At 43.4% G+C, this 15,422-nt stretch overlaps 2 long non-coding RNA genes across 2 annotated transcripts; both read left to right on the forward strand.

Annotated features, from left to right (window-relative positions):
* The first annotated feature begins 1,683 nt into the window (after window positions 1–1,683).
* Window positions 1,684–9,762, forward strand: LOC128419792 (uncharacterized). The gene is made up of 3 exons (XR_008331921.1): window positions 1,684–4,541; window positions 6,095–6,256; window positions 9,666–9,762. It is a non-coding gene; the product is annotated as an uncharacterized LOC128419792 (long non-coding RNA).
* Window positions 9,763–12,555: 2,793 nt separating this feature from the next.
* On the forward strand, window positions 12,556–15,420 carry LOC128419796 (uncharacterized). The gene is made up of 3 exons (XR_008331925.1): window positions 12,556–12,902; window positions 13,953–14,121; window positions 15,374–15,420. It is a non-coding gene; the product is annotated as an uncharacterized LOC128419796 (long non-coding RNA).
* Window positions 15,421–15,422: the final 2 nt, after the last annotated feature.

Below are 15,422 nucleotides of genomic sequence, written 5' to 3' on the forward strand. Positions count from 1 at the left end.
CTAGCAGTTGTGAGGATAAGGAGGGAAATGTTTATTTGAGCAGCTGGGAGGAAAGATGGGATATAAAAGTAGGATATTTGTGTAAGTAGGGCCTCCAATTTTAATCCAGGAGGTGGAATCCCCCCCCCCATCCCAAGTTTGGGAAACTTCAGTAGCAACATGAAATCTTCCAGACCATGTATCATAAATGTTTTCTAGGAGTGGCTCTCTTCAAAGTGGAAGATGTCGGCAATTTTTCCTTTATTCCCCACCCCCACACTCTTGATTGTGCAGTGCAGCTGTTTTCCTAGCTAAGAGCAGAACAAGATCTCAAAAAAGCTCTTTTTGTCTGAAGCCCGCAGGCAGCCTGCCTCTCACTTTTCCCCAAGAAATTGCAAAACCCTTGCATTTGCCTCAGTTTGAGTGTAGGAGTCCCAGCCGGTGCCAAAAGGATAGCTGTGCCAAGGAAGGCGTTGAGGAGCGCCTCTCAGGGTGCTAGCTAGGGCACTGTGCACCTTTAAGGTGTGGCTGGGAGCCACCCTGCTCTATATGAGCTTCTGCGTCCCTGTACTTGTCTCTTGGCTCAGGCAGATTGCTGACATGAAACAGAAGTGAAAGATTCCTAGCAAAAACAAAGGAGCAGGGAGAAAACGTTTCTGTATGGTGTAATTCTCTCCCACACACCCATTCAAATTTCAGAGAAGAGCCAGAAACGTGTAAGTGTTAGGGCATTGATGGAGGACTGAGATGCAGTGACTACATCGGAGAAATGTATGGTGCCAGGTTAATTTTAAGGCTCGGATTTCCTCCCCTAACACCCCCCCCTTTCTGCGCTTTCCAAAATGATAGCTTATAATTAGTGGTGCAATGTTTAATTGATTTGCAGTGGAATCCTGTGCAGGTTTATTCAGAAGCAAGTCCCACAGAATGTGGTTAGACTTCCACGTAAATGTGCAAAGGACTGTGGTCTTAATCAGTAAGGTTCATTAATTTCCCTCCAAAAAGTCTCTTTTAATCAACTAAAAAAGTGCCTCTGATTATAAGGTACTTAAAATGGTGCTTGCCAGCTTATTTTCATAAGAGGCATTCCCCTTTCTTTCTCTTACAATGGCCTTTGTCAACATGGTGCCCTCCAGATACTTTGGAACAGGCATAGGCATACTCGGCTCTCCAGATGTTTTGAGACTACAACTCCCATCATCCCTAGCTAACAGGACCAGTGGTCAGGGATGATGGGAGTTGTAGTCTCAAAACATCTGGAGGGCTGAGTTTGCCTATGCCTGCTTTGGAATGAAATCCCCATCAGCCTCAGCCACCGTGCTGGCTGGGGCTGATGGGAGTTGTTGTCCAAATCATCTGGAGAGCACAGTGTTGGAGAACGGTATCATGCAGAAAGTGGTGCCTCTTCTAAGTCCACTCATATTTTTCTGTGACACATGATTGAATCCTTCTGAAAATGGAAAGACTGTTGCTGTCTTCACCTATTGGGTTTTGCTCTTAAACCCAAATTTGTTAATTGACTACTTATCTAATATTAATCTAATTAATCAACTGATGTATTTTTTAATTGGCTGACAGCCCTAGTCAGAATTAAGCTTTAATCTACCCTATGCCCAGTGCTGGATTTACATATAAGCTAAACAAGCTATAGTTTAGGGCCCCACTCTCTTGGGCCCCCCAAAAAAAATTAAAGGGAAAAAACTGGATTTACATTTCCAAAATATAAGATAAAAAACAAATAAAATGGCTTTAGATACCTGTTAGGTCCAAAAATTACCATATAGCATATATTCAACACAAAAAACAGCGTCAATTTGTTGTTGACAAAGGACAGCTGGACATATAAAGGGCCCCATTACCTTCAGTAGCTTAGGGCCTCATCAAACCTAAATCTGGCCCTGCCTATGTCATACATCACCAGGACACTCTTTTAATTTCTGGTCATCTGGGGTCATGACACATTCAGCACTGTTGATTGGATTAAAATATTGTAGATCTTGAAGGTGGCAATCCCTTGGTCATGAACGATATGGTAGGGCATGTCACAAAACATATATTAGGATGCTGGGACATATCAAATTTAGCTCTTTGTTAAGTTTTCTGACTGAACTGTGTTTTGGGCTTCAGCACCCTTTTGCTACCTGACTCTGGACTAGGTCAACCTTCTCCGACTCCCATACAAGCTTGAGAGGGGAAAGAAATTAGGGGCTTGTGAAATGGTAGTGTCTACTTGTACCCCTGCCTGTAAAATATCCTTGTACAGTTCCCTAAAATCATGGTTATGTTCATGTTCACAGCTCTGCTGATTATTATATATGGACCCTGGTGGGTTTTGCCTATTTAAGTCTTTGGAAGAGATTGGGTCCACACTGCCCATTCTCAAGGCACACAATGGGTTTTTTTTAGCCCAACTCATTGAAATTAATGCCACAGCTAACTCAGGTTAATCAATTTCCGTGGGTCTGTTGTGAGTAAAAATTAGTCTGATATGATCCGGAGAGTTGGCATCCAATGTTAATTATACTCTGAGCCGACCCACTGAAATAAACGGGCATAAAAAATGTAGGTCCATTCTATTCATTCAGTGGGTGTTTTCTGACTAACCTTGGTTACAAAGCCACGATTCGGTGTTCCATTGGTGGACCTATTTTGAGTCCTTTTTAAAAATTGTTTTTATTAAAGATTTTCTTGGGTTACAAAAGTACATACATTGTTCCTATTTTCAGATCATAAAGTCATTTCTACAGATCAATTATATTCGATGTGAGACTTTAATATTGTATACAGTATAAGGCTGGGGGAGAAGTGAGAAGGGGAGAGAAAAAAGTGGGGGGAGAAAGGGAGTAGTAAACTTTCATTCTTTTACATAGTGTATGTGCGAGGTTTTTGTCTCAGTATCACATGGGTAGATTCTCTTTCTATTTGTCTTCATTGGCAGTGAGAGAGGTTGAGGGCCCCGGATATGGTTGGTTGCCTTCGGTTGACTGCAGTGAGTTTTGTTTGTTGTGTGTGAGGGTACGGGGTTGTTGGGTCAAGTTAGCCATATTGATTTGTATGTTTTTGGTGGGTTCTTGTTGTCTTGTTGGGCTGTGTGTGTGTAATAAAGGGGAGCCACACTCGGGTGAAGGTGTCCACTTTTGTTTGTCCACGTTTGTTAGTTTGTTGCTTAAGTTTCCTAGTAAGGCTGTTTCCCATACCGTTTGGTACCAGTGGTACATGTTCACTCCTGACAGGTCCCTCCAGTGTCTAGCTATGATGCTGCTGGGTTATAAGCTCTCTGTAATGTGAGTGTGTGTTATTGTCTTGGAAAATATTCTATAGGGCCAGTTCTGGGGTGGCTTCTAATACCTGTTTAGTTATTTCACATATTTCTTGTAGGACTGATGTCCAAAAGGGTTGGATTTGGGGGCAATCCCCACCACACATGGAGGTATGTGCCTGTAGAGGTACAACCTCTCCAGCATTTTGGTGAGGTTCCTTGATATATCAGTGCCGACTTCTGTGGTGTTAGGTACCATCTATAGATAAGTTTCAAGGGGAGATGGATTTAGATCACAGTTTATTCCATTGGGTAGGGTTTATTTTATAGTCTATGTCATGCTCCCATTGTTTTTTGATTAAGATGAGGAGGTTACTAGGATTCTGGAGCAGTATTTTTATATTGTGGCTACCCTGTTTTGAGTCTTAGGAGAAAATAGCTTTGAATTAGATCTCTTTATAACCCTTTCAAAATCTCGCCTGCCATTGTGGTGGGATGGAAGGCAGCCATTGTTTAGACCAGCAGTGGGCAATATCCTCTCACCCCCTGGGGAGCTGAAGGTGCTATGAAAGATGTATTAATGCTGTGTTCACACTTTTCTTGCTTTTACTTTTGGGTAGGTTTTTGTATTGTTTCAATAACCTGCTTGACCAGAGTGCCTGGTAAGACATCAACAAATGTGTATATGAGGAAGTGGAACTTTTACTCAAAGCACTTTCCAATGCTTATTGAAACATTTTTTTCTGACCCACCTACCACAGAAAAGTAGGGTGCCATACTATTCTGGATTTTTTTTTGTCTATGTATGTATTTATTTACATAGTACTTTTTGTATGTATAATTCTAAGCACCATATCATGGGGTCCCTGGTGGTCTCCCATCTGGGCACCTCAGGAGACCTGCCAAGTGTCCCTATTTTCCAGGGACAGCCCCAGATTTACAGAAGCCATTGTGACACCTCCCTCTGCTGGCTCACTGGTCACCAAAGTGCTAAAAGGCCTGGTGAGCTCCTATGGTTGGATTGTTTTGCGTTTGTTACAGGAAGAAGATAGACATGTAAGTAGGATTTCTCTCAGCATCTGCATTCTGTGATGATAGTGATTTCCTCTTGAGCTTAGAGGCATTAGAGAGTACTTACTATGAGTCCCATTTCTCTTTCTTTTCTAGACTTTCAAGGCTGAGAAAAGTCTTTTCCCGTCTGGGAAGAAAAAATAAAATTTCTCCTTTCCCAGAGACCTCCTCCTCGCCCACCAGTTCTCCCTCCGCCTCACCCTCCAGACCCCTCTTTCAGAAGACTGCAAAGGTAAAACCCTTCAGTGTATAGATGTTGCTTCCAGAGAAATAGTAGTCCCTAAGGATTCTTAGGAAAGGTCTCTCTGTAACTGTTTGAGGCCTATTTTGAGGTTCAGAAAATAAACATATCCCATGTGGCTCTTTGTTTTCCCTGTACGCTCTGCAGACCTGCCATCCTGACCTGGAGGAAGATGGCAGGAGGAAGAAATGCCAAGGAAAACATGAAGGTAATGTCGATTTCCAAGGATATGTTTAGGGTATACTGTATAAGAAAGTCCCTAAAACAGTTATAATTGCTAGCCTTCTCTTCTTTTCCATTTAAATGACATAATATTTGAAGACCTGGAGGGAGAGCAGGGGCAGGGCAGCTTTTATACTGACACCATGAACCACAGAACCTGAGCACGGAGTTTGCCATCACTCTCTACCAACGCTGGGCAGAGCTCAACCATAGAACGAACCTTGCCATTTCCCCAATGAGCGTGTCTCTGTCTTTGGGGTTTCTGCAGTTTGGGGCTCAAGGGAGCACACTGGCTCAACTGCAGGATGCTCTGGGATACAGCACGCATGGTAAGACAACCTTCTGAGAAACAGCTTTTTGGGGAGCAGTGCATGCTGTCGTGAACTTCACCTTACAGTTTGGACTGTTCTTCCTCTGAGACAGCCACCCTTCTGGGGCACCAGGGCTGCCCGGGTCATGGCGGGCTCCAGAGAGCGGGGAGGGCGGAAGAAGCACCAGCACTGCCATGGGGGACCAAGGGGCGGAGAGAGCCCAGCTGGATTTTATGTGCTGCGGCGGCAGCTGCTTTGGGAACCAGGAGCCAGCCTGGCCTGACCACGCACCCTATTCAGGACTTTTTTAGAGCATGATGTTTTTGCCAAGGAGAAGAGAGAAAACCTGTGCAGACTTTGAAGTATTAATGGATGTCTGTCCAGTGGTACTGTCCACACAAAAGATCATGTGAGCTCCCGTTGCTTGGTCCCAGCTCCTGCCAACCTAGCAGTTTGAAAGCACATCAAAGTGCAGGTAGATAAATAGGTACCGCACCAGCGGGAACGTAAACGGCTTTTCCGTGTGCTGCTCTGCTTTCGCCAGAAGCGGCTTAGTCATGCTGGCTGCATGACCCGGAAAAACTGTCTGTGGACAAACGTCGGCTCCCTTGGCCAGTAAAGAGAGATGAGCGCTGTAGCCCCAGAGTCGTCTGCGACTGGACCTAACGGTCAGGGGTCCCTTTACCTTTACCGTGATGAAACCAGAGGCTGACCCATCAACCTTCGAGGGCGGAGGAGTCTAAAGCTGGGTAGGGGTTGCTCCCCAAAGCCACCATATGCATTCCCAGAAGACCATGTGGTGGGACTAACACTACATTATGACATAGGCATCGCTTATATGGGAACTTTGGGAAAGGAAAATAATAGCCACTGGGAGTAGCTCTGGCACAGCAGCAGTGAATTTTGTGCCTCCCCACAAAACTGGCCCAAATCCACCCCCTTCATATTTGTAGTTTGCGAATGGGGCTGTGAAATGTCATTAAACACGATTCATTTGTCATTCTTCATTAGCATCTGTCCTCAGCATGGTGCCCTCTAGCAGTTGTTGAGACTCCAGTTCCCATCCCTGCTGACTATTGATGAGGGTAACAACCATCTTGCTGCAGCTAAGAAAACCTGAGTCTGGATGGGTGGCCACCTGGGAACCACATGTCTGCCACCATGGGTTCCACGGTGTGAGAAAGGCAGGGTACAAATGTAACAATGCATAACACCCTTTGGCCACAGGTTCCTCCATCCCTTGTTTAGCATTGCATATGAGCTAGCTAGTCCTTAGCAAGCAACTAAACTTTGGGGGGGGGGAGCAAGCAACTAAACTGGATAGAGTCGTGCTTGCACTTTTTTCCTGCTATAAACTTGGAAGCTGAAAATGTAGAATATAATAATGAAGGCCCCTGCAGGCTTTATAAGCCTCAGGCCTGCCCACCAGCAGCTACAACTTGCGGTCTTCACAGGCAGCTAAGCCCAGACCCTCCAAGTGTCCCTATTTTCAAGGGACGTCCCTGATTTAGAGAAACCGCCTCGGTTTCTGATTTGATCCCGGAATGTCCCATTTTTCCTTAAAAGGTAAAGGGACCCCTGACCATTAGGTCCAGTCTTGGCCGACTCTAGGGTTGCGGCGCTCATCTCGCTTTATTGGCCGAGGGAGCCGGCGTACAGCTTCCAGGTCATGTGGCCAGCATGACTAAGCCGCTTCTGGCGAACCAGAGCAGCACACGGAAACGCCGTTTACCTTCCCACCAGAGTGGTACCTATTTATCTACTTGTACTTTGACGTGCTTTCGAACTGCTAGGTTGGCAGGAGCACGGTCTGCGCACAGGAGCACTCACCCCGTCGCGGGGATTCGAACCGCCGACCTTCTGATCTGCAAGTTCTAGGCTCTGTGGTTTAACCCACAGCACCACCAGCGTCCCATTTTTCCTTAGGCTGTCCCTATTTTCATTGGAGAAATATTGGAGGGTTTGGAATTATTCGACCCCCTAGTTGTCTGGAGGCAATCCTGTATAGGGAAGGTTTTTTTTTAAAAAAAATTAAAATGTTTTATTAGGTTTTTATATATGCTGGAAGCTGCCCAGAGTAGCTGAGGCAAGATGCGTGGGATATAAAGAATCAAATTATCATTATGGAATGGGATGTCCCTATTTTCATCGGATAAATGTTAGAGGGTATGCTAAGCCCCTTTCAACTGTGAAACGACACAAAGGTCAGCTTGCATTGGTTCAGACCCTTCCTCGCCTCCTGCACAGCTCCCGAGGTGTGTGGCACACCATGCAACCACTGTAAAGCAGGGCCCAGGCTCTTGGCAAGACCAGTTCCAGCCTGCAGGCTGTGCGTTAATTTGTTGAATTTGCCTTTTCTCTCATAAATTAGTCACTCTTTTATTGAAGAGAAGTGGGAGCCCTACAAAGAGAATTGAGCAAGTCCCAACGGGAGCCCTGCAAGCTGCGGATTGTTTGTGTGTGGGGGTTTGTGCACATCTTTTCTGCTCAGAAAGCATTAATGTAAAATTTTTGAATCCGCTATAGGCATGGCTCCAGCAAGAACAAAACTCTGTGCTGCTCCGAGGTTGGATTAGGAGTGTGCTCAGATAATGACATCTGAAGAACAAGATGGCTGGGAGCGGCAGCAGAGTAAACGGGGGCGGGGGGGGGGGCGGGTGTCTTTGAAAGAGAGAAGAGCCATAATCCCACTTTACTACCAAGGGGGGGGGGGAATGCTTGCAAAGGCAGCAGACTTAGTTTGGCACAGATTATGCCACTGATTCCAGATCCTTTTGGCAGCGCAGAGAGGCCAGCAGATTCTTTGCTATGGGCTCTTCTGCACTCTGCTTTTTCTATAGGTAGCAAGGGTTGATTTGGCCAGAGATGTGGTGTGCATTTTAAGTACTCAGGAGGAGAGTAATGTGTAGTGTTTCTAGGAGCATATGGCACATTCTAAGAGAAAAACATAGCTTACGTAATGTGTTCCTGTCTCTCCAGCCTATTTTAAAATATAGGCATTACCCACGGTTTGGGCATGATGCCAAACCACGGTTTGGTGTTCTTTGAGTAAGCTTTGGACATATGGACCCCATCTTCCTTTTTGACACCCCTAATTCTGACACTGCTGTCAAGCAAGTTTTTCAAAGCATCCAAATAGTGTACAAACAAAAATTTGCTTGCAAACTAGAATTGGACATTGTGACACTTGCCCACAACCACAGTTTCCAGGTCTGGTTTGCTGGAAACATACTAGGTGTTGCAGGGTTTTTGCCACATTTGTTAACAACTTGGAAGTCGTGGAAGGGGTTGGAATGCAGGAAGGGAAGGAGAGTGTGAGCCTGAAGCTTGTTTATGTATTGATAAACCATGGTTGGACATTATGTTTGAACTGATCCATTATGAAAAGTTGGGCTTCTATTTCAGTAGCAGGGGATGAATTCTTAGCAAAGGTTAAAGGCCTGCTGCTGGCTGGAGATAGTGTAGATTAAATTACACACACTCCCAAAAAGCACCATAGTGTATTTTAAGTTAGTACTGATGTTGTTTTCTTATACCTTAATAATAACCAAAGCTTTGTTACCAACCCAGGAGTTTGTGTTTCTAAAAGAAAGAGGAACTGTACCTGTGTCAGTTATATTTCTTTTTAAGAGGTTGGGCTAGATGACCCTCAGGGTCCCTTCCAACTCTGCAATTCTGTTATTCTATCCCTCACCATTGGCTGTGGTGGCTGAGGCTGATGGGACTTGGGAGTCTAACCTCATCCCCACACATTGACTGCAAACTATTATGAGGACTAAGCTTACTAATGAACGGCTCTCAAAGGCCTGCTCCAACTAGGTTTGGTCTCCCTCTCTCTTATGCCAGAAACTCAGGGCCATCCAATCAAATTGATCAGTAGTATATTCAGGACAGACAGAATGACATACTGGTAGGTGTTCACAAAGCACATTGTTAACTTGTGGAATATGCTGCCACCAGATCTGTTGCTGTATCCTTAGACGTTTGAATTTTGTATATGCTAATTTAGATGAACAGATGCAAATTTAGGCCAGCTTTCAGAAAGAGGTTGTATCGAATGCTAGCCCTACTAAAGAGTTGACTCATTGAAACTAAGACACTGATAACTTAAGCCCACTAATTTTTATGGGTCTACTCTGAGTAGGACTTAGCTGGATACCACCCAAAGTATCCTGTAAGCAACGTGTGAGGGGTGGGGTGGAGGGTAAGCAACAGTGCCCCTGGCTGCTGCAAGATCTGTATTTATGAATGTTGCTAGCCATTTTGAGGACTATACAGTAGTTGAAAAGCGGAATATAAATCACTTAAAGAAATAATGAATAAGGTGTGTGTCTGTGTCCGCTAACTTATATGGCTTTAAAAAGAAATCAGACCATTTCCTGAAGGGTGATGTCAGCAGGTATTGCCTCCAAGAACTAAACAGACCATTCTGCTTCAGAGCCAGCTCTTGCCTTCATGACCTGTCCGTGTGCTTCCTGGAGGTGTCTGATTGGCCACTGTGGGGAATAAGATACTGCACTAGATTGGCCTTTTGGTCTGAACCAACAGAGCTCTTCTTATGTCCTGTCTTCTTCTTGTTTAGGAGTCAGCATGCAGAGTTTGTGGCTGCCCAGAACTTGGAAGCACTGCATCATCATGGATCTTGCTTCTCTCCAACCCAGATTTCAGCAAAGAGGGTGCTCACATTCTGGTGCTCAGTTCACCTGACCCACCCCTTAGATCATGGGAAGGTAGGTTTGTGTGTTGGTCAATTTTGCTGCTTTCATACTTTGCCAAGGTATACACAAAATTGGGCTGTGTTTCATGTTTTATTCCATTTGTGTACTACTAGTAAGTTGGGATCAGCTTACAATGGGACACACTAGTGGCACCAGAATGTACATTTTTATGCTTTTAAAGAAAAGGCAGGAAGAAGAGAGTGAGATAGGTCTATACTAGGGGTAGGGGTGTGTGTGTGTGTGTGTGTGTGTTGACTCTTAACAACTGTCATGATTTACTTTCTCCCAATGAATCCTGAGAATTTTTTCAGTGTGGGTGCAAAAAACTGCCTGCCAGAGATCTCAGCACCCCTGGAACCCTATCATTGACTAAGGAGAAAGATCACTTATAACCAGTCTGTCAGCAGTGTTGATACATCCTAAGAAAAAGGAACACATATCACAAATTAAAACAAGGATGCCTTGTTGTGTTTAAAAGTGGGCCTAGAGGTGGAATAGCACTGTTATGTGTAACTCATTGGATGATTTTGGAGTAGGGGCACAGTAGTTTCTGGGGAAATGGAGAACTAGAACATTGGGGCCCAGTACCACCAGGGAAACAGGCTGAAACTGATCCTGGGCTCATTTGAGGAGTCGCTGGTAGGCCCATGATCTCCCATGTGTTTTTGGAGTTAATTAAGAATCAATATATACACAGAAGCTGCTCATACTTTTGTCTTCATGGGTGAAGGTGACAAAGGCATCTATCTATCTATCTGGCCGCAGTGAAACTTCATTTGAATCCAAGCTTGGTTATGACCAGAAAGTCCTGTTCCCAGTCTCCATTCCTCTGCCTGCAAAATGTGGGATTATGGAGCTCTGGGCAGAACGCATGGTCTTTCTTTTATCTTAATAATCTTCTGAATTAGGTGAGCCTAAGAGGGAGGCAGACTTCTGCAAGGTCATCTAGTGAGATCCATGGCTGAGTAGTGATTTGAACTCAGTGTGACGCTTTATTCACAACACACAGTACATTTAGCCATTCTACACACCAACCTCAAAGTAATCTGCAAGTCTTGTGTTTTTTAAATAAATTTGACTATTGTTTAGGTCAGTGTGGTCCTATAGGCCTCTTTACCTTGTCCCTTAGGATTCTTCCCTAGCCACATCGCTCACCGACCCTGCTTTGTGCCCTCTTTTGAGTGGTTGGTGTTTTTTGTTTTTTGTTTGGCTCACTGGAATGTGTCCTTAACTCTTGTAATGCCTCTTGGTTGTCTGGATGGAGGATAGAGAGGGGTGCCTCAGTGTGTGTGAAACTAACTTACGGTACAAAGGCAAAATCCACATGTGCTGTTTTCCTCACTTTTGCCTCTGGCCCCAGCTACCCTGGCATGTGGCCCTTGGAAGGTTGCCCAGAAAGGCAGAAGTTGTCCTTGAACTGAAAATGGTTCCCCATTCCTGGTTTAGATGATTGTTGCACCACCGGGCATTTAACCAAAGGAGCTAGATAGCCCTTAATGGTATGGATATCTCTTTAGGCTTTGGAATGCCACACCCCGTATCTGTACATTTTGTAACTCTTTTTGAACTGCTATGCATACCTGACCTGCAAGGGCAGTGTTACAGCCCCAAGAGTTCTTCTTTGGCTCAGTTTTTAGATGTTTGTGTTGCAGGGTGGGAGGGAGGGACATAGGGGTTGATCTCAGGCTCCATTGTGTTTCTAGTGTCGTCATCAGGAGAAGTGTGGGGTCTGTTAGTCTGGGGTTTAATGAAGCTATTTTTTTCTGCATATGGGGAGTATAATTTGGTTTTCCAGACCCCAATGACAGGCCTAACCTGGGCAGCAGGTAGCTTTCTACAATGCCAGTAATTACCTAAGCTTTGCCCTTGGAGCAGGGAGATGAAACATGTCTGAGCTCAAGAACTAAATATGTTAAATAAATAATTAAAAAGTAGGACTTTTAAAGATGCTAGTTAAAAGTCAGTGTGATGCTACAAATCAACAGAAAGCTGTGATTGGTTGGCTTTTTGTTTGTTTGGTTTTTTCCAGTTTTTATTGAGTGAAAATGTCAAACCTTGCATCAGTCATGCAAAAAAAATAAATCAAATAAATAAAACACATATATTAAATTTCTAATAGCACTAAATTCAAGTGGAAAAATATTCAGTTCTTAATAACGTAGGTGCTGAGAAGACCAAATTCAAGTAAAATCAGAGCACACCGTCCTGTTAGGATTTTTTTTTCACTTTCTGCATTATTATTTTTTGTCTCAAAACCTATATATAGCTATATATCTATATATATAGGTATATACATATAGATATATATACACACACATATATATATATGTGCATACATATTATATTTATATTTATATATATACACATACATATTTATAAAACATTAAAAAGAGCATTGGTAGTTCAAGCATCACTTCTTCTTTTTCTCCCTCCCCACCCCTCCCACACAGAAAGAAATAAAATAAAATAAAAACAACAACAAAAGAAAGTACACATTTTAAAATTCAAAATGAGCTAGCAATGGCTTATAGTCCTAGTGTGCAATATGGATTTTACAAAAGGCTAGAATTTCTCCCTCATATTTTTGTCTTCCTGTTCTTCTGTGTGTGTATGTTTGTGTGTGTGTGTTTTCCTTTTAAAATCTAGGGCCATTAAAAAACAAACATTTCTTTTTCTATATTGAAATACAGTTCTCTTTCAATACAGGTGAACTTTATAATAATTTATATATTTATTTGGTGGCTAGGTCCCCCCCCTTTCAACGACAAAGCAGTAATGAAAGGATCTACACTTAGGGTTTCAGAGGTTTGGTTTTTTAAACTCTCTCTCTTGTTCTTGACACATCCCCTCCCAAACACATGGTCCCCTTAAAGCCACCAAGTTCTATATTCTGCTGGCTCCATTTCAGCAATATCTGTCAAAGCATAATATGCCTTTTAAATCTGTGTCCATCAGCTGTCCTGGAGAGGCGCAAACTGGCTGCCTAAACCTCAACAACTTCTCCGCACATCATCAGCACCACCATCACTTGGGACCCAGCTACTAAATTTCCATGGGATACAGGACATGAATGTGAGCCTGCCCGGGGGCAGCGGAAACAGGTGAGTTCCCCCTTCCTGCACAGAGGACGCATTTACCACCCCTATACTTTCAGCCATGCTAAATTTTACCACGTCCAAATTTGCCTACTGTGAGTGGGATGAGAGGACACAGAATCAGAAAAGGTTATGTTGTGTGGGGGGAAAGGTTGAATAATCTTGCTTTGTTGCTAACTGGTGGCCTCTCCTGCTCTGTAAAATGACACGCTTAGGGTCCATCCAAAGGTTTATGCTTGCTCTGAACTTTTAAGCTCAATCTTAAATGTCCTCCTCTTTACACCTGGGGACACTGAAGTGCTTCTTCCTGAATCAGGATGTCCATCAGGATGCAAATGATAAACATTTAGCATCTATATAAACATAAAGACCTGTTTTTTCATTCGTTTTGTTTTAGGCAGAGAAGGAGGTGGAGAAGGTTGTGAAACTGGGGAAGTATAGAGGGACCAGTCATTAGGTGTTAAAACTAGTTCAACTTGGCAGGCTTTTTGTTGGAACTGAAGGTGGTCGAAACAATGGGGAAACTGGTTACTGGGTGATTCTTAGTGGGGAATAACAATTCCAGTCAGATCCAAACAGTTACATAGGAAGGGGTGCATAACTGGCTAATGTAAACTGTACCTGTTCTGCAAATTCTTCTCTTCCCACCCCTTCCTTTCTTGCCCACTAGTAACCACTGGCTTCTATGACCAGCACCAATGGACCAGAAACCCAGGAGAGGCCATCTTACTACCTTGCAACCACCAGAGGGTTGTAACTGCCTGTTTGTATTAAAAAAGACCCCAAAATGTATAGAAACATAAAAACAGGGCTTATCCATTACCTCTCACCCTGCAGTGCATCACAGGTTTCAAAAACCTTGACCGCAAGCAAGAGTTTTCTGTAGCACCTTTTAGCGAGACATCTAAGTGGTGAGAACAGGAGGGGTATAAGAATGTGCTGAGAGTTTGCCCAAACTTCTTAAACATAAATACCTCACTACCACGTTCACCAAACTCAGGTCCTTTCAAGAGACTGAGAGGACAGGGAAGAGTAAGACCTCATTGTGCCCATTAGGTAATTTTGATGCGCATCTGTTGATGTGACCTATGGTCACACTATGAGACCATAACTGGCCCCATCCTGGAATTTTAAAAAGCAGAGGCGGCAGCGGTGTGGAGACTTGCTACCATCTAATTTGATGTTCCAAGGAGCACCTTTGCCAAGTCAAAACTACCAGGAAAAGGTAGGCTCTTGGTGAGGTTTCTTTTTTAGAAAAAAAAAATTATAACCTGACTGCCCATACGTTTGAAATGGCTAATAATTAAGTACATTTGTTTTATAAAAATCCAGAAACAGTCATGAATGAGGTTCAAGCTTTTTCTTTTAAAGCTGTGGGAAGAGTCATAGGAGGCTGAGATGGTTCTTGAGGAAACAATTGTCCCCAACCTCCCAAAATAAAATTAAGAACAAATTAAAAAACACCCTATGCATATTACTACAAACCAAATTGGAGTGTGTCTGTGGATAAGAGGGAGTGGTGTGTCTGTGGATAAGAGAGAGTGCATGAAGTGTGTTTCATTAAATGACAGGGCTTTTTTTGTGTCTCTTTTAAAATGTCTGCCTGGCTGAAATTCAAATTCAGAATCACTTGATACTCTATACTGAGAGTAGGAAAATGATGGTAGGGAAGACCCCCTTTCTGTAGCTTTTGCCCCCCCAAGAAGTTTTTTGACTAGCTGGAGGTGGTGGGAATTAGTGTCCACACTTGTGTGTGAAGGAGATAATTGTTGGTGAGCAACCAAATAGGATGTTGAAGGGTCTGTTCCTCAGGGTAACATTCTTCACTGGATACTCACAGAGTATTATCTTGGTATGGCTCCTTTCTCTCTGTTCTATATATTTCTATATATCTCTATATCTATTCGTAACCTTTACAGGGGCAAAAATACTGTACAGCTATCTTTTTTTCCTGGACATATCCTTTATCCTTTTCTTTGCCACTCTTAGTTTTCCTCCTCCTTTCCCTTACTGTTAATATTTTAAGAAACTTAAAAAAGTGTCCGTGGACCACATTCTTACTGTTGAACTGTCAAGTTGTTTTGGGTGTGATTGTTTGAGAGGGATATTCAAAAACTAAGACTAATAAAGCTCTCAGCCTTTTTTTTTCTTTTTGCACTAAAATGGCATGTCTGTTAGACACAAGGGTTGTTGTGTGTGGCTGGTTTCATTAGCTTTTAATGACTCAAAACCACCAAATGTATTGGAAGCAAAGGACCTATGGAGATCTGCAGAGCCATTGTGGGTGCCTGTTTCCTTCCTTGTTTTTTTTTTTTAAAATGTCCTCCCCCCTTTTAGGATATGCCTGATCTGGTGACCTGAGGGAGTGCAGGGCAGGTGGGCAAGGGACATTAGATTATTTGTATGCCAAATGAGTTTGCTGTGCAGCTGTTTTAATTGTGGAGCAACCAATTCAAGTGGCCTCTTCCTTTCCACAGCTCCACAAAGGGCAAAGGGACAGGAAACATTTCTGCCCTGGGATTCACC

This window comes from Podarcis raffonei, chromosome 8 (assembly GCF_027172205.1).
Source record: "Podarcis raffonei isolate rPodRaf1 chromosome 8, rPodRaf1.pri, whole genome shotgun sequence".
Classification (NCBI taxonomy): domain Eukaryota; kingdom Metazoa; phylum Chordata; class Lepidosauria; order Squamata; family Lacertidae; genus Podarcis; species Podarcis raffonei.